We start from the raw sequence: 18281 nt of genomic DNA, 5'->3' as shown, positions 1-18281 counted from the left end.
GCCGAGGTGTCCTGGCATCTGCTCAAGGATGGAGGCTGCCACCCCTGCCCACTGCTGGCTCCAACAAAAGCAGGGAAATTAATTTACTCAGGATCGATTTACTAATACAATAAAGTAGGCCAGTGCAAGGAGAAACTAAAAGCTGCATTCTTTAAGAGCATTAAATAATTCATCTGTCTGACTTTGTCTCACATTCCTACCAACTGCATTGTGAATATTTATAAGGTTTGGTCCTGCTGGTGGGGGCTGTTGCTTTTTGGTGAATTAAGAAAAGGAGTTTCACACCACCAGGTCGTGTTTGTGGCTTTGCAGTGACCATTAATGTCACAGTAACAAGTAAAAATAGGGAGATTTGCAGTATTTATGTGAACCACAGGCTGAAACGTCGTGGTGAGGAAGAGACTGCTGGAGGTGAGGGACCTTCAGAACCATCTTAGCCAAGGCTGAGCTTTATCAGCCACAAGATGAATCCAGCATCAAGCAGACAATTGCCTGATTTCTCACTGCAAATTTCTCTTTCTCACACCAGATCTGGTGTGCAGACACTTAAAACAGCCTCAGGAGAGTAAGGAAACCTCACTTGCCATCCCACTCACTATGTCACTCAATGTCTTGTAGGTGTCACTTCAATATCCCTTCTCCCCAAGCTGGTCTCTTAAAGCCCTTGCCATAAACAATCCCACCACAACCTGCCCTGCAGTCAGATGGGCTAAATCCATCCATCCATCCATCCATCCATCCATCCATCCATCCATCCATCCATCCATCCATCCATCCTCCAGGTTGCTGGGGCCATGCCCTGGGAGCTGGAGAAGGGCCCCACTGCTGCCCACACCGTGGCAGGGGGAACAGAATCCCACACTCCAGGAGGAAAGGAGCTTCAACTATGTTGCTGCACTCCTGGAATGGCCCAGATTTTGCTGCAAACTTCTGTGCTGAAGTGAGAAACAAATGAATAATCAATGAGATAAAAAAGAGGGGAAAAAACAAAACAAACAAACAAACAAAAAAAACTATAATGGAAAGGGATCAAGGGAAAAGGGAATTCTACATTTTCTGATTAAAGAAGTAGAATGTGAGCTGTATTTATTTTTGTGACCAAACATCACTGTAAAGTGCCTGAGGAAGGGCTGAAAGCAAAATGTCAATATCAGAGCAGGCTTGCATACTGTGTTTGCTCAGCATATCACCTTGGATGGATCAGAATGAAGCCTGAAGCCAGTATCAATTCATGAGCCCTGGCAGGGACACACACCACCAAAAAAAAAAAAAAAAAAAAAAAAAAAAAGAGGATTCCTGTATGTTAAGCTGACAGATATTGATGGGAGAGGGGAAAAAAAAAGGAATAGAAATTGCTTTACCACTTCAAATCCCAAGGATGGATTGTGCAAGCTGTGGTTATGGGGAGAGCTGGGGCAGCTCCAGCAGCTACTGGAGCAGTTGCACACCTGGGTGCTGCTTCTCCCCCTTCCAGCACATCCCTGCAGCCTCATCCCCAGCCTCTCTGTGCTCCGCAGCTCCCCAGGGCCAGCTCAGAGCTGCTGCAATTTCCACTCTGGGCTCCCCAGGGCTTCCATTGCCAGGGAGACCTGATGCAGATCAGGCTGGCAGGGCCAGCATTAATTACAGCTCTGCCGAGCACAGGAGGCAGCAGGGAATGCACCAGCTCCTCCAGCAGAGCATGGGAGATCCATGGCCAAACCCCACTGGGACAAAACCTGCCCTGGCTCAGTCCCAGCAGGTAAGGGATCTCCCTGTCCCAGCCAGCAGGTAAGGAGCAGTGCTGCCAGCAGGGGCTGCAGGCTCTGGATCAGCACAGGATGAGCTGCACACACATCCCAAAATAGCTCCAGGGTGATGCAGCTCCTCTGCCTGAGCGTGTGCCCCACCAGCCTCTGGGGGGGCTGCAAAAGGAGACTCAGAGAACAGCACCTTTCTGCAAGGAAACTGCATCTGGGGGGCTGAGGTCTGTCTGGCTGCTGGGAGGCTTTGAGGGATCTGCAGAGGGGTGGAAGAGGGAAGCTGAGAGGTACGTGCACACTGGGGCATGTATCCTCTGAGCTGTCACAGAGGGAGGGCAGTGGGGAACAGGAAACTGCACTCTGCTTTAATTCCACCTAATCGAACCAGACAGATCAGGAAAGGGCTTCAGATAATAATGGATAGCTAAGGAAAGGGAAACAAGCCAATAAATAGTGAAGCAGTTGGGATGAATCTAATTTTTAAAGCTACGTATCTAATGAAAGTAAATTACGTCTGCAGCCTGACTCTGGGAAATGTTAGTTTGCAATAAGGAACATTAATTAGGTCCCATCTAATGATTTTTACATTAAAGATGCCAATTCTGCTTGGAACATTGGAGAAGACAATGTCCTCCTCCTGAGCAGACAGGTCCTGCCCGATGCGTGGCTGGGGTCAGCACCCAGCACCCCCAAAACTCAGGGCAGGTTCAGGGTGCTTTGGGACCACTGTCTCCTCTCCAGAGTGACAGGAAGGAGAAATCTGTCTCCAGCCTGTTGGAGAAGGACACCTCATTGCATTTTCTCACCCACCTCTCATTCCTGCAGGCCCCCAGCACCTTCTGCTGCTCTGACATCCCCCACACCTGTTGCTGAGACCTTTAAGCTCAGCCAAGACTCAGCTGTGCAAATCTGACTGCTGCTAATGCCAGTAAATCCAAAGACCTCCAAAGTCTGACTTTACATCCAAAGGTTATGTTGACTTAAAACACCCGTGCAAGCTTCTTATTACAAATTTTAAATCCCAGCACAAAAATCTGCATATCCACATTTCATATCCACCGTGCTTCAGGTTAGCAACAGAAAAAGGAATGACTGAACTCCTCCTTGGAAATGAAAATACTTAAAATGCATGAAACACGAAAGATTGTCCTTCTCTTTTTTTTTTTTTTCCTCAGTGAAAGCACATGATGGAATCATCATAAAGCTTCTCAGGTTAATCATCTAATTTGCCTTCCAAAAGAAACCCCCTTGGAATCTACATGCCCATTTACATACGAATTTTAAAAGGCCTCTAAATTTATTCCTGAAATACTCATATTCAAATAACACTCACTGACATTCAGAAATGTTGGGGTTCCTCTGATGGAGCACCACTAATTAGCAACTGGGTTCCTGAGATGGATACAACACAAGGAGGTGACAGAAGTTTGCAATAAGCCACTGTGCTTGTTGCCCACTCTGATGGCTTTCCCTGAACTGGGAAAGGCCATTAATGATTTGTTTAATTAGAAGGGGCAAAGCTGGAAAGGAAGGAGTATTTCACTACAGACATTCAAGAGCTGCACAATGGAAAGCAACTTAAAACATTGAAACACTTGAAAATTACTTTGGGGATGTAAACAAGGCATTGATAGCTGTGCTAAAATAAAACTGGCATGCTTATGTGCAATCCCAGTAAATCCATTTGCTGTGGGTTCTGTAAAACCCTGCAGTTCAAGTACCTAAAACTTTGATGTAAATCAAAGGCCAGGAAAATACAGAAATGACAATAAGTGAAGGTGAAAGGGCATCCACAGCAAAGAGGAACAGAGGTTGGCAAATGCCTTTTAGAGCTCAGAGAGCCTCAAAATCAGAATGGGAGTATTTGCAGCTCAGCTTAAACCTCCATTGAGTCAGAAGCAAAATGCTGAGAAAGCTGTGACTTTTCCAGGGATAAAAACTTTGTTGTATGTACCCCTAGCCAGGAGCATCCATCATCTTTATTCATGTAAGCAATCCTGCTGTGACTTGCAACCTGGCTGCTCATTTCCAAGGCTGAACAGAAGCCTGAGTACCTCACTCCGGGTTCCCACATCACTTGGTCTCAGCCAAAATCATCTCCCCAGGCAAATTCTGTCACTAGAAGAGCTGGAAATAGAAGTGGAGACTCCTGCCTTTTGGTGCTGTGCCTTAATAAATGCTCTCCTTCCCAAAAATAACTCCTGATGGCATCTCAATCCCCTCAGGTTTGGCCACGCCCAGCCCCATCCTCTGTCCTGGGATTTTGCTCCTTGGATGAGCCTGGAGGATCCCTGAGCACCCATGTGGGTAGGGAACATTGTTTGTGATGAGCACAGTGGCTGGCTCCAAGGCAGGGATTGTCATGGTTTATAAACTTTTTAATAAATCATTATCAAAGGCCTGTCTGGGACAACATTTACAGCTCCTGTGCATTCTCAGTGCACTCAGGTGATGCCTGAGCTGCCTTGATAAGAACCCCCTTGCTTTACAAAGCCATAAAGAGCACTGAGGACTGGGGGGTGAACCATGGAATGGTTTGGGCTGAAAAGGACCTTAAAGATCATCTCATTGCAAGATCCTGCCTTGAGGGTGCCACCTTCCACTGGAGCAGGTGTCTAAAAGGAGCACTGGAGCATCTCCAGAGGACCAAAGCAGCATTCCAGGGAAGGCTGTGGTGTGCACAGAGAGGCTTTAGGTGCTGTGCTGGGAGGTGAGCATTCATCAGGCCACAGAGAAACAGCTCTCAGAGATCCATGTTAAAGGGCTGGCCCTGGGATGGGAAGGAAAATCATAGAATGATTCAGGTTGTGAAAACCCCCCAGGATCTTTGAGTCCAACCCTTCCCCAGCACTGCCAAGGCCACCACTAAACCATGTCCCCAAGTGCCACATCTACTCATCCGTGAAATCTCCCTGTACGAGCATGGCAAAGGGGCACAACCAAGTCACAAGAAAACCTCTTGCCCTGCCTTCCTTCTATTTAGGAAGCACATTTCTCAGAAATAAAAGCAGGATTTAGGAAATTTTTCCTTCAATATCCACCACTTCCGAAATCAGTTGTCACTCCAAAAGCTCCTCCAGCTCTTTGCCCTTGCTTGTAACAGGAGTGCCAGAGACCTGACCCAAACCCATGGACTGCAGGAATTTGAGCTGAAATTGGGTTTCCATGAAATAATTTGTCCTAAGTCCAGCAAAGGATTGTGTATCCTCACACTTAGGAGCAAGAGTGAGCTTAAGAGCTTTTCTGGATTGAAGCCTCAAAGAACAAAAGCTGTCTGGAAATGCCAGGGAATGGAGATCAAGCTCTGAACCCTTACAGTGGGAAAAGGAGTTAAATGTAAGGAATTGCTTGGGTTTTTTACAGGCTGGCTCTAATCATTTAACTTAGGCTGAATAAAAGCCTTATTAATAATAATGACTGCATGCAAAGTTCTAGCTCCAATGTTCTGCTTTGTCCTCACCCAGAATGAATCACTTGGAAATGCTTGTCTGCGTATTCTCCTCGCCCTGCACACGCAGCCTCAGAGGAGCCAGATGTCTGGAGGAAAACCCAAAGTATTAATCAAGCCTGTGCACCTGCCAGAAGAGTCTGTTCCTGCTGGGATCCAGCTCTGCTGGGATCCAGCTCTGCTGGGCTGAGGCTTTCTTTCAAAAAATTTGGTGGGGAGAAATATATTCATGCAGCTGCAGAAATGGTTCATGGGAGAGAATCCTAAAGCCCACAGTGCAATTACAGTGCATTGGGAGGTAAATTAAGAGTATAAAATATTGGACATTTAAGTAATTCTTAAAATGTCTGTGCAGGCATTTATTCAGATCATGTTCATTGATTTTAATGTGAGGGAAAGTTGCTGTCTCATGCAATACCCACATTATTCAGATTGAAATCTGAGCACTGTCTCTCTTTCATCCCACAGGGTATTCCCCCAAAAGTGCCTCTGCTTCCTCCCCACCCTGGAGAAATCATTGCTAGTGAGCACAGGAATACAAACCTTCCTGATCCAACCTTTATCCCTACTTGAAGATCAAGTTATTTCTGTTTCTTAAACCTTGCTTTTCCACAACACCTCAAGAAAAGTAAATTTCAGAAGCCAAGGAAATGCTGCATGGTTGGAGCATGCAGGAATTAAAATTGCTTTTGCTGAGGTCAAACTCCTCTGACTGACCTGGGCAAGTCACTTGATCTGAGGTGAGCTCTAGAACTGGGTTAAAAGAAAGCTGTCCCTGTAAAATGTAATGCTGCATCTCATCTAAACATTCCTCGAGGGAATGTGATATACAAAAATAGGCTCTGGTCTAATTGCAGATAGGAAGATTGTCTCCAATCGGGCTGGATCCTGCAGCAGACAGGAATAGTAGCTGGTTTTTCAAAGGTCTGTCCCAGAAGCAGCGATTCAGCTGGAGCCTGAGGTTTCCTGCCCACAAAGGATGAGCTCCATCCCCCTGAGCTCCTGCAAGTTCCCTTCCCCATCTCTGACTCTGCACTAGCTCTACAGCACCAGGAATTCCAGCACCTCAAAACCAGAACTCCTTACTGAGAACATCCTTAGGGAGCTGCTGCCACAGGGGCTCAGCAGCTCTCAGCAGCCACCTGAACTGTCCCAGACCCACAGAAGGCAACTAAATGGCTCAAAATCCTTTAGAAACCTCCATCTCCCATGGGAGAGGCCCTTGGCTTGTGCTGCTGTAAAAGCAGGACCCCAGAACTGCTGCTCTTGGGCTCCCTCCCAGCTGAGAGTGAAGGAGAATGGCTGAGATACTGGAAACTCTGAAGGCACTCAGACGCCCAGCCACTTCCCAGGGCCCATCCTCAGCTTCATTCCTGGTGAATTAGAAGACAAGGATGTGGTTTCTGAGAACCAGAGGCTAATGGATTTACACCAAAGTGTAAAATGCAAGGATTACCAAAGCCCTGCTAATTTCATTTGTTCATTTGTTTGTTTAATTAACAGAGTCTTGGGGAAAATAAGGAAATATTTACAAACTGCCCATATAAAATCTAAGAGTTGGTAATTTCATCATCTGTTTAATTTTACCTCTCTTGTCCCAGGTAGTGAGCAGGAGCTCACAGCCAAGGTGCAAAAGAATTGGCTTACAGCCTTTTGATTTCAGCCCCCAAAAGATTATGACCCCCAAACTGGGTAAAAAAAATGTAACCTGAGGAATAACAGGAATGTCACAATAATCAGGATTGATGTTCTCTCTTACCCACTCCAGCACAAATCAGGAATAACTTCCTGAAAGCCAAGGAGGTTGCACTGCCACAGGAGAGGCTCCAGCTCAGCTGGGTCCAAACCCTGCAATGCCTGACAGACACCTGAGTTTGGCAGAGTGCAGGACTAGGTCCAACAAACAGAAACAAAGGGCCAGTGGTGGTTTTGGAGCTCTGCATCCCCTCCCCACGTTGGTAAGATATCATGATCCTCCACAGCAGGGGTGGCAGAACACAGCCCTGGTGTTCCAAAGCCTGGGAAGCTGCTCCTGTCAGCATGGGGACATTTTTTTCCAGGAACAGCATCTGGGCCATGCAGACAGGCAGCCCAGAGGAGCTGCCCAGGGTGAAGGGACACAAAACAAACTTGGATCTTTGGAGAGCTCAGCATTTAGAAGACAGTGCTCTTCAGCCCTAAAAAATTGCTGAACCAGCCCAGTTATGCCGCAGGGAGAGGAGAACATCACACCAGCTGCCAGTCAATCCCTGCTCAACTTCACCACTAACAGAACTATTTTGAGTATCCCAAAACTGCAGCTCTGAATTCAAAAGTCCTTTTCCACCTTTTCCTCTCCATCAGCAAAGTTTCCCTGAGCAGCTGGCAGATTTGTGCTCCCCAGGAGTGATGGGGACATCACCATCCTGCCACCACCCACATGGGCACCTCCTTGGCTCAGGGCAGCTCGTGGCACCTGCACAGACAGTGCCAGCTCTGCCAGGGCACAGCCTCTCTCTGCACCTGATACACGAATCCCCAGCACCAAAGGACAATTAATCACTTCTGTCACCTCTCACTTCTACCCTGGCCTAACCCAGATTCTGCAGGTAGATGGCCAGGTGTGGCTGGGAGCAGGAGAGCACAGCTCACACACTCACATTGCAGAATGAGAGGCTGCCCAGAGAGCTGAACCCTGCAGAAAGGGGAGGGAATCCATGGCCCTGCCACAGGAGATCAATGCAACCTCAGTTAATGAGGGAGCCTCGTTTGAACTGGGCAGCTTTGGGGGCCTGCTGCAAGCAGGGCTGGGGTTGAGAGCCAGTTCAGGGCTTCTGTGCTCACCTGGATACTCAAAAAAAAAGGTGACATTACATCACCCAAAACTCCCCCAAAACCTCCATCAGTGGAAGAGGGGAGGAATGATGCATGTCCCCCCCAGCTGTCCCTGCAATGCAGCAGTTCACAGGTCAGCACAACCTCTTCACTTCAGTTAAGGCTACATGACCCAGCCAGTTCCCAAACTCCACACCTGTCCCTCACTGCTGCTCATTGCTATGAACCACCCAGACATGGGCAGATGGGAATCAGGCTCAGACAGCACCAAGCAGGTGGTGACCAAATTTCTGACATCCCTGACAATGGATGAGCCTCACACAATCACCCTGTCTGGCTGCCTCCCTGCCTCTACCTAAAATTTGGACCTGTTGGATGATTTTCATCATGTTTGCCACAGTGATGGGCAGCAGTGAGGGTAAGAACCTCTCCCCCCATTTTTGCCCCTCAAAGGAGGCTGCCACATGACTCCATGGGCCTGGCACACACCAGCCAGCCTGGGAAAGCCACGAGCTCCCAGAAAGCAGCTCCCCCATGTTCCCCCACACAGCAAATGACAGGTTTGTTCCCTCTACTTATTTCCCTGTGCCAGTAAACACAACAATAAATAGCAAGCTGCAGGAGGCAGATGATTGTGTGGTGAAAGGTGGAAAACATCTAAAAATGATTTAAAGCAGGGAGGAGAATAGGAAGAGAGGTCTGTGGATTGTAATCTCTGAGGAGGAGGAGCTGCTTGGCTGGGGAAAAGCAGCAGAGGCAAGGAAGGTTTTTCTTCCCACCCTCCAGATCTTTGCTCTGGGTGATGCTCAGGTCTTCTGTGCAGGTGCCTGTTTGCAAAGGTCCCCAGACTCAGCCCTGGCACCCCAGCAGCCCCAGCCCTGGGACAGGAGCAGGGGCAGCACTGCAGGGGCTGAACCCTTCAAAAACTCCTAAGGACCAGGGACACATGGCATGGACACAGTAAAGCTGAAGAGAGATTATCTAGCTGCCATTTCAACACGCTGGTAAATCAAAGTCGATGGAAGCCATATGCTCTGCTGGGAAGCATCCATCTCGTTGCCAGGGAAACATCCTTCCCGTTTAAAATGGCAGGCAAAGGCTTGCAAAAACCTGCTTTTAACCCCCTTTTCTCAGGAGTGATCCAAGTCCCCCAGCAGCTCCCCCAGCCCTGCGGCATCGCTGTACTGCTGCTGCCTGGGAGAGCTGCTGCAGCTCAGCCTGGGAACAGGAGAAGGAGATGGTGCTTCTCCCCTGGGCTCCAGAGGAAATCAGAGCCAGCCTGGCAGCAGTGAGATCCCACATCAAATTCCCAGCTTACTCCCAAGGCAGCTTCCACAGCTCATTCTCTGGAAAAACAGGGAATCACCCACCTGGGTCACATCCAGCAGCTCCACTCGGGGATGCTGCAGGTGTCTGGTGCAGGCACACACAGATGTGCCCAGATGTGGGGCAAGACCCTGCTGCAGCAAGGGAATGACCAACAGCAGGAACACAGCTGGGTTTGTGCTGCTCAAACCATCTCCTGCAGAGCTGCAGGTACCACCCATTCCTTCCAGGCAGTCTGACCTTGGGAATTACAGCAATCTGCAGCCAGGACTGCAGGCTCCAGGAGCCACAGGAAACCAGCACTGAGCTCAGCAGCTGGCTGGGTCTGCTGCTGGCCCTGTGTCTCCTGCTCTGCATCTGCACCTTCTCCTTGCTCCCTCTAAGCCAGAGCTACAGCCCTGGGTCTAACACGTCCAGGCTGGCTTGCCAGGGCCACTGTCAGCTGCAGGAGGAGCTGATGGGGATGTGGGAACAGCACAGTTTAGAACCTGGCACCGTGGCAGCCACAGTATTTGGAGTCACAGCACCCTCATCCTGCTGCTAAACCAAAGCAGGAGCAGCTCCATGCTGGTTGTGTAACCCAGCCTCACAGGACTTTCCCCATAATTCAGAGGGCCTTTCCCTGCAGTCCCATGGGGCCATATGCTGCACTTGTGAAAGGATGCTCAGAGCTCAGCTTCCTCTCCAGCACCTATTTTCAGTCTTCCCTAGAAACAGCAAAGAGCAAGAGGAAGCAGGAAGGAGGGAGAAAAAAAGTTTAATTAATCTTCATTTAATTCCTGCTGTCTTTTAGCAAATGGAAAATAAAGTGAGCAAGCCCATCAGGCCTGTGCCTGCTGCTGCTGCCCTGGGCTCATCCAGATGGGATGCACATCCCACCAGGCCACTGCAGCCAGCAGGGAATGCCATCACAGGGACAGGCTTGACTCCAGCCACTCTTCCCAACACATCCCACAGGGATGTGGCTGCAGGGTAGATGGGCTTCCCCAGAAACTGATGGGGAAGCAATTCATTACCTTAATGAATTTCTCTGTGATTTTCACCTCCCAAGGGGGGAGGAGCAAGGCCAGAGGGGACTGAACTCCTCTCGGAGGTCAAGCCTGTTTATCTACAGCAGGCTGGGGTTTGGGCAGGTGCTCTCTGCCAAACATACACCCACAAAAGGCTGTCTGCAAAGAGGTGAACCAAAAATGGCAGGTTTGATGGAGATGCTCCCCAAGTGCTCAAGTTCTTGCATAAGCATGGGCCAAGTCCCGGCAAAACCAAGCCCTGAATTATTAGTAGGTCTCCTAGGTTTGGCTATTCCAAATCTTGGGTGGAGACACGAGGCTGGGATATGCCCCACATACTCGTAGATGCTCACATCCCCACCACCTGGTAAAAACAGTAGGAGAGAAACAACTTTAGAGTCCCATTCATTTGTCTTATTCAGACACTTCCATTCCCTTTTCCTATACTTACAACCCCAATTTAAAACCAAGTTTCATACCTACATGGTGTTATCTAAACTGACAGAGGACAGGATTAGGTTAGATATTAGGAAGAAATTCTTCCCTGCGAGGGTGCTGAGACCCTGGCACAGGGTGCCCAGAGAAGCTGTGGCTGCCCCACCCTGGAAGTGTCCCTGGCCAGGCTGGATGGGGCTTGGAGCACCCTGGGATAGTGGAAGGTGTCCCTGCCCATGGCAGGGGGTGGAGTGAGATGAGCTTCAAGATCCCTTCTAATGCAATTCAATGATTCTACTTATCTGCTGATCCTCACACCAAGCCTCAGCAGCTCTCTCTGTGTCATTTAATGTGATCTGAGGTGCTCCCACCACCCACAGCTGCATTGCGAGGGGGAGGATGCAATGCAAAAAGCCTCTGGGTTTGGAGGGGCAGCTCAGAGAAAGTTTCCAATTACATCTGTTTTCTGTTGCAGAAAAGAAAAACATCATCAGCTACAAAAGGTCAGTGCAGAAATTCTTCCTATCCCTCATTAGCCAGCACGATAAGCAAGAAGATGCTAATTAAGAATAGCATTAAAAACATCAAGATGTTGAAAACATGAAGAAGAAAAATTCAATGCAAAATTCTGGTAAATTACAAAGAGCTCAGGAAATCCTCCTTCTCTCTAAGACTTTTCCCTTCCTCCCAGGAATAGCCATAACTAAGAAAAAGACCATGCCAGAGGTGTGCATCCCCTACCCACAAGATCCCAACCAGAGATCACATGAACCAAGTTTCTTTAGAGCTGATACAGATTAAATGCTCCATTCCCTCAGGCTGTGGAGACACAGCCCTCATGAAGTGCCAGCAATTGAGTTCAAGACATAATGACATGAGGACTTGTCCCTCTGGCTCAGGGTGATGCTTAATTGGGTGTGAAGTCAGCTTTTGGATGAGCACTGCCATTAGCAGGCTGGCTGCTGTGCAGGTCCCAGAGAGGTGCTACTCCTTCCCCCCCAAATTCACTGCAGGGCAGCTTTCTGCAGGCACGGGGTGTGTCTGGAAAGGCCCATCCTGGGGAAAAGGACACAACAAAATTCCTTCACTGGCAGTGTCTCAGAGGAGCCCTCCATGTCTGCCAATAGCACCTCCAGTCCCTGCTGTGACACCAACAAAGATTTACAACCCCTCGACACCTCACCTCTGCTAAATAATGAAAATCCTCTAATCAAAAACCCAGCAGGATCAGCAGATAAACCTCTGGGGGGAAAAAAGGATACAAATCCCATCTCCCCCTCAGCCATGAGCCACTGGAGAGCAAGAGCTGCTCCGGGACAAGGACATGCAGCACACTCAGGTCCCCAGGAGCCATCCCAGCAGCTCCACACCCCGAGATGGACAAACACCCCATGCAAGCTCCTACCCGAGCTCCAAACAGCCATGCTCCTGCAGCCAGGAGAGATGGGATCAGCAGCACGGATCTTCCAAAGGATGGAGCCAGTTTGAGGGTTGGCTTTGTTGCTCATTCAAGCCTGGAGTCTTTATATAGTGTCAGGGCAGGATCCAAAAGCGGAAGAGAGACACCCACTCCCAGGGAGTGTAACACACACACTGAAATAAATAGCTCCTGCCTAAGGGGATGACTCAGGAATCTCACCAGTCCTTAAAGCACAAATCATTGCTAATAAACCCCAGAAAGCATGGAGGAAGGCCTAGCAAGGGCTCAACTGGGCAAGACTTGGCATTTCCATCCTTGCCAGGCACAAAGGAAGAGGAAGGATGAATAACCACTGAAAAATAACAATGTCCAGCATTGAGGCAATGGTCACACCAGCCCAAGCCCTTCCTGCAGTCTACCTGCCTCAAGAGCACTGAGTAGTCCTTGTTATTGGGAACAGGTTTTGTTTTCCACTGGCCCTCCTGGAAGCACTCAGGCTTAACCACCATATGGTTTGAAGTGGCAGGAGGAAACAGAGCCTCACTCCCTGTCTGTCCAGCTGTAATATACAGATATTTGTATTTATCTATTTTGCTCTCCTCTTGAGTCAAAGATGGAGTGCTCTTACATCCCTTATTACATTCTTCAGATCAGGTAACGAACCTCCCAGCAAGCATAAACCCAATTAATGGCCACTCTGAGACTCTGAGTTGAGCACAAGCCCATAAACATGCAGGAGAACGTCTCCCAGAGCTGTCGTTTCACTGCCACATACAACACCCCAACAGGAGAAAGTCAATAAGACCCATTCACAGCCCTCCCCGTGCTGCATCTGTAATGAACAGCGAGACCACAGCAAGCTGTCCCTCTGTGGGTGATCCATGTCACTGGGAAGATGCCACCTTCATCCTCCCAGCCCAGTGTCAGCCCTGCTGAGGTTCTCAGGCTGGCCAAAGCCACCCCCACCTTCCTTTGCAAACCCAAGGAGCACAGGCAGAAACCAAACCACCAATCCAAGAGCAAATCAGGTGACAGGAAATGCTGTTAAAAAGAAAAGTGGAGCAAAGATAACATTTACCAGCAGTGCCCCAACAAAAGTTTTATGCCTTTTCTGTGTCTTGGATACTCAGTACACCAAGTCTTCCAGCAGGGACTGGCTCTTTTTGACTTGATGGGCAGAACAGAAGCTTGTAGACTTCTACTCTCCTTAGGGGTGCTTGCACACTACTGTAATACTAACAGAATAATATTTTCCCCTTTCTATCCACTTTAACTATTCTTTGACTGATTTTCTTTTTCTTTTTCCTTTGCACCCATATTGGTCTTTTCCACCACACCAAATCTGCAAGAAACAAACACAGCAGGTGCCCAGACACAACCTACTGCCCTCACACGGGAAACACACAAGGTGTCCACAAGTCACCCTTGAGCCAGGATTTCTGATAGCTTATTTTTTTCCTGGGCATCATGATAACTTCATGGAGAGTGACAGGCACGCCGTGGAAGCTGCGTCAGGAGTGCCTGCCCTGCTGTGCTCATCCCTTGCAGTGCATGACAGCAGCTCTGCTGCCACCCCAGCCCTAATTTGCTCCCACACTGTCACCTCCCCAGGGCTGGCAGAGCTCTAAACGAGAGAGCAGAACTGCCAGGCAGATCAGGGTTTGTTTACAAATGAGGAATTTGTGAATGCTTGGGAAAGACCCTCCGCAAGGCAAAATCTGTCCTGAAGAGACCAAGCACCAGCCACGACGGAGCTGCCAGAAGTTCAGACAGAGAGCAGTTGCCTCCCAACTCAGTGATTCCCTCTGCCTTTGCCTGTCCTCTTGCTTCCTTTCCCTGTCCCACCCTCCTGGGGTGGCAGGAAGAAAAGGAGGATGTCTGAATGAAGATGGCACCTGGGCACTGCACTCTGAAACACAACTGGAGCTGCTCGGGAGCTACACGCAGTGTCCACAGGCTGGCTGGCTTCTGAGTTAGCCCAGTCTTGTGTTGCAGATCACAAGACTTGATCAGGGTTTGCTACAAAGATTCCTTCCTCAAAACCACTTCTCCAAGGTGGATCTCAGCTCCAGGTCATTCCATTTCAATGTGGATCAGCCTCATCTCTCCCCTTCACCTTAGCTGCTGGGGTGTCCACAGTGCCCTTCTGCCCTTGAACACCCCAGTTCCCACAGGCTGTGGCAGGAGGTGCCTCCTCTCACTCCTGTTTTTCAGTTTAAAATCATGCCTGGCTCTGTCTTCTCTCCTCCTTGCCTGCACTGGTCCCACCCAGCTGTCACCAAGGTCTGCAAGGGAAGTCAGGCTCCCTCTGCCATCAACAGAGGGAAGTGGGCACCTCCAGAAGGCAAACCTGCCCACCTAACCCTGCATTGAGGCTGCTGTGGGATTTCCACGAGGAATCCAGCATGCATCTGGGCATCACCAAATTCCCAGTGAAAGCTCACTGCACCTTAAACATCTGGACATTATGGATCCCAAGACAAATCAAGTGACTACTAACTCACAAGGGCTTGCACCCAGCCACCCCAGGGACTCTGATGTAGCTCTAAATCACCTCCCCACAGCAGCAAGAGTGAGAGGTGAGAAGATTCCAGAGGTCTTCTTGCTTCCTCTCTTGGAAAAGGCAGCTCTTTGACATCCAATCCACTCCAAAAAAAATCACCTTATGGATGCTTACCAACACCAAAACTTTTCCACACATCTAAAAAGCACATTAAAAGGCTGGAGGGATGCCAAAGAGAGACCAGAGAGTTCTGCAGGAGCTCTCTGCTTTCCCTCATTGATTGGCAGCTGTACAGCCAAGAAGCCCCGAGGCTGTAAGGAAGCAGCTCTTGCATCCCAGCCAGTGTTTTGTGTGATACTCCCCATCCAACAGCACAAGTAATTATTTCAGTGCCTCACAATAACTGCACAGGACGCCCCCACGACACCTCTGCTGTCAGTGTCACAGGAGGCTGAGTTTGCAGCTTTCCCAGGAAAAGGCCACGGGAGCCATGTGGGGAGCCGAGGTCACCACAGCTCCAGGGAGCTGAGCAAGCTCACACAACGTGCTCATCACACAGACTGCTCTCAGTGGAAAACAAATTTTGCATTGAAATACCTACTCTTGCAGTCCTGGTGGAATCATCTTTCGTCACAGGTGGCTGTCAGAAAAGCCCAAATCTTTTATTCTTGCAACCTGATTAGAGCCATTTAAAAGTGTGGTGGTGGAGGACCCTGCACCCACTGTCCTTCTGCACAACCTGGTTTTGCCATCATGTGTTCACTAGTCAAGTACTTCTAAATACACTCTAAATTAATTCTAAATACATTCATGAAACTCAGTCCAGGCCACCACAACCATCTGGCTTTGCAATGTGGCTCATTTTGGACCATCAGGGGTAAAAAAACATTGCACTATTCTAAAGAAATGTGTGTCTCAGTGCTGGAGACTCCTCTCTTTGATGTGCAGGGATATCACAGCAACAGGGACAGGCCATTAATCCTCTGTAGGAACCACTCCCCACCTTCCTCAGCTCTACCATATCTGTTCCACAGGAGATTACATGGCAGGAAAAGGGACTGGCACAGCTCCCTGTCACCACAATTTAAAGAACAATCTGTTCCACAGGAACTAAGAAACCAGTGAGCATTTGGGCTACCTTAAAAAGGGTTATGCAGGGCTAAGTGTTTGCTACTCAACTCACAGAAGCTGAACACTAAATTTACATGCTTTTTATCCTTGTGAGCACCACTGATGCCTGGCAAACTGTGCTCTGCTCACCCTGAGCACAGTGTCTCAACCTGTCACCCCTTCCTTGTGCTGCAATGCAAACAAAAACTCAAGAAACCTAATTTTTGTAACTATATCTCTTTGAGCTATGCCCATCTTCCCTTTAGTACAGGATTTGGGGCTTGCATTTTGGGTTATTCCTTCTTTAATACATCGAACCATAGCAAGACTCATCTGAGGTGTGCTGCAGCACGAAAAGGAGGTCACCCAGGGGATCAGCTTGTTTTTCATTTCCTTAATGTCAGTGTGGGGTGAATATGATGGCTGGAACGTGACACATTAAAGCAACTGAAATCAGGCTGCTCCCACCAAGCTCTGACTAAGCAGCCGGAGAGGAGCTCGTGAGGCATCCCAGCAGGAAGGTCCCCTGGTCCCTGGGGTGGACAGGACCCCACAGCTCAGGGCAGAAGCCCTGGAGGTCAGAGCTCAGCAGGTTTATTGAGCCCAGCACCTGTGGGAGATCTGTACTGGCCCCTTCATCCCACTCAGCCTGGAGGTGGGCAGGGGAACCCAGGAGAGGTCCCTGCATGTCACTGGTGACGGGCTGGGTTGGGTGGCATCTTACCTGCCCACAACGACCCTGTCTGAGGGTGAGGGCTTGCCATGACCCACCACTCCTCAGGGTTTGGGGATGGACAATTGAGACTGTCAGACCCCATTCACCCCGAATTCTGGGGTAAGAGATTATCTGGGAATGGATGTACGTGAAATAACCATCAGTACTGAGGAGTGAAAGGAGTCACAAAAGAGGCCACTTCTGCAAAGAGAAACCCTGGAACTGCAGGGAAGCACCTCATCCACTCTCTGTGCTCCCCCTGTGCCATGGCCATGGCAGGATGCAGGCAGAGCAGGCAGGACACAGGAGAGAGAGGTGGCTTCCCTGGGTGAAAAGGGAAGAACAAATGGGATAGGGATGGCACAAGGAAATTTGAATGGAATTAGACAGGAAATGTTCCTCCTTATTATAACTTAAGTCCATGCACTTGCTTAATTAACTAAATGTATGGTGCACAGTATGCAGATGAAAAATGCACCCAAACTATTTTTAACACAGTTAAAGAGATGCATCAGGGTTGTAAATTCTTAGTAGGAAATGCAAGAATTATGTTGGTTCCTGAGCACACAGCTTTAAAAGTGCCTGAATCCAGGCTGTTTTCTTGCCACTGTTCCAATGCAGCCCCTTCTTCAGCTCAGGGACCAAAGCTGAGCAGCTCTCCCAGGGATCAGCAAATGTGTCTCCAGAGACCTCAGACCATGGGGGAGCCCAGTGTGAGCACCTGGCTTAGGCTGGCACAGAACAGTGCTCCCTCCTGAAATAAGGTGGCACGTAGGGACAAAAAATCACTTTCAAGTATTACAGCCCTTCCTGTGCACAGGACAGGTTACAGAAACCAAGCCAAAAGGGCTAGAAGAAAAAAAAAAAAATCATTCAGAGTAATAAAGTGGAAAACTTTTAGAAGCCAAATGCCCACCTGCACAGATAAAACTAAACTGAGATCTAAGTGCTGCTGCACCCCTCAAAAAGCCTGACCTGTTATTTAGACACAGCTCAACTTTTCAAGTTTCAGTTCAGCCTTGAACAGAATGAAGCCATGTGCTGCACTGTAAAGGATCTGTCACAAAAAAAAAAAAAAAAAAAAAAAAAAAAAAAAGGAAAAATGGTGGGGGGAAATTGAGAGAAATATTGGGAGAAGGTGAGAAATAAAGGAGGCTCAGATTCTGTGAGCCTGAGAGCACCTCTAGCTACACTCCTAAATGGGGCCCACCAGGCTCAGCTGTCCATGAGGTTATGCAAAATATATATTGTATATCACATATATCATACCCACAGCTCCCAAGAGCAGGTCACCCAGTTGTGTCAGTGTAGGAAGAGCTATTAAGTACAAAAATGAATCATAACACAGAAATATAAAACCCTGCTTTTGCTCACAGAGGTAACAGCTCTGCTTTTAGCGAGGCAACATCTGAGATGAGACCAGGGCTGGGGGAGTGAGAGATTCCCTGGTTTGAATTTCCCTGATTTCTTATGCATGAAATGGTGCGAAAGGGAATGATCGACAGCAGGAAGAGGTGGGGAATGAAATCAGATGGATTGGATCTAGGATGCAGCACTGGAAATAAATGCAACCTGCACAGGCTTCTCAAGGCAGAGCATCAGAACCTGGGCCTCTGCAGGCAGGAATTTAGCAGAGGTACTTACCCAGAGGCACCTCTCATATTTATTAAAACATCTCCATGCTGGGAGAGTCCCAGTAGTTTTTGTCTTGGCTTTGGGTGCAGGGAGCTGCCTGAGCAGCCCCAGAGCAGCTCTGTG

The 18281-nt window shown here is 48.8% G+C and overlaps 1 protein-coding gene across 7 annotated transcripts in view; it reads right to left on the bottom strand.

Moving 5' to 3' along the window:
* The window catches only part of KCNQ2 (potassium voltage-gated channel subfamily Q member 2), a 73618-nt gene that overhangs the window by 52289 nt on the left and 3048 nt on the right, over positions 1 to 18281 (bottom strand). The gene's annotated exons all lie outside the window — the stretch shown is intronic.

The sequence above is a fragment of the Haemorhous mexicanus genome, chromosome 18, assembly GCF_027477595.1.
Source record: "Haemorhous mexicanus isolate bHaeMex1 chromosome 18, bHaeMex1.pri, whole genome shotgun sequence".
Classification (NCBI taxonomy): Eukaryota; Metazoa; Chordata; class Aves; order Passeriformes; family Fringillidae; genus Haemorhous; species Haemorhous mexicanus.
The sequence above is the reverse complement of the archived record's forward strand: the minus strand, read 5'-3'. Positions and strand labels throughout refer to the sequence as shown.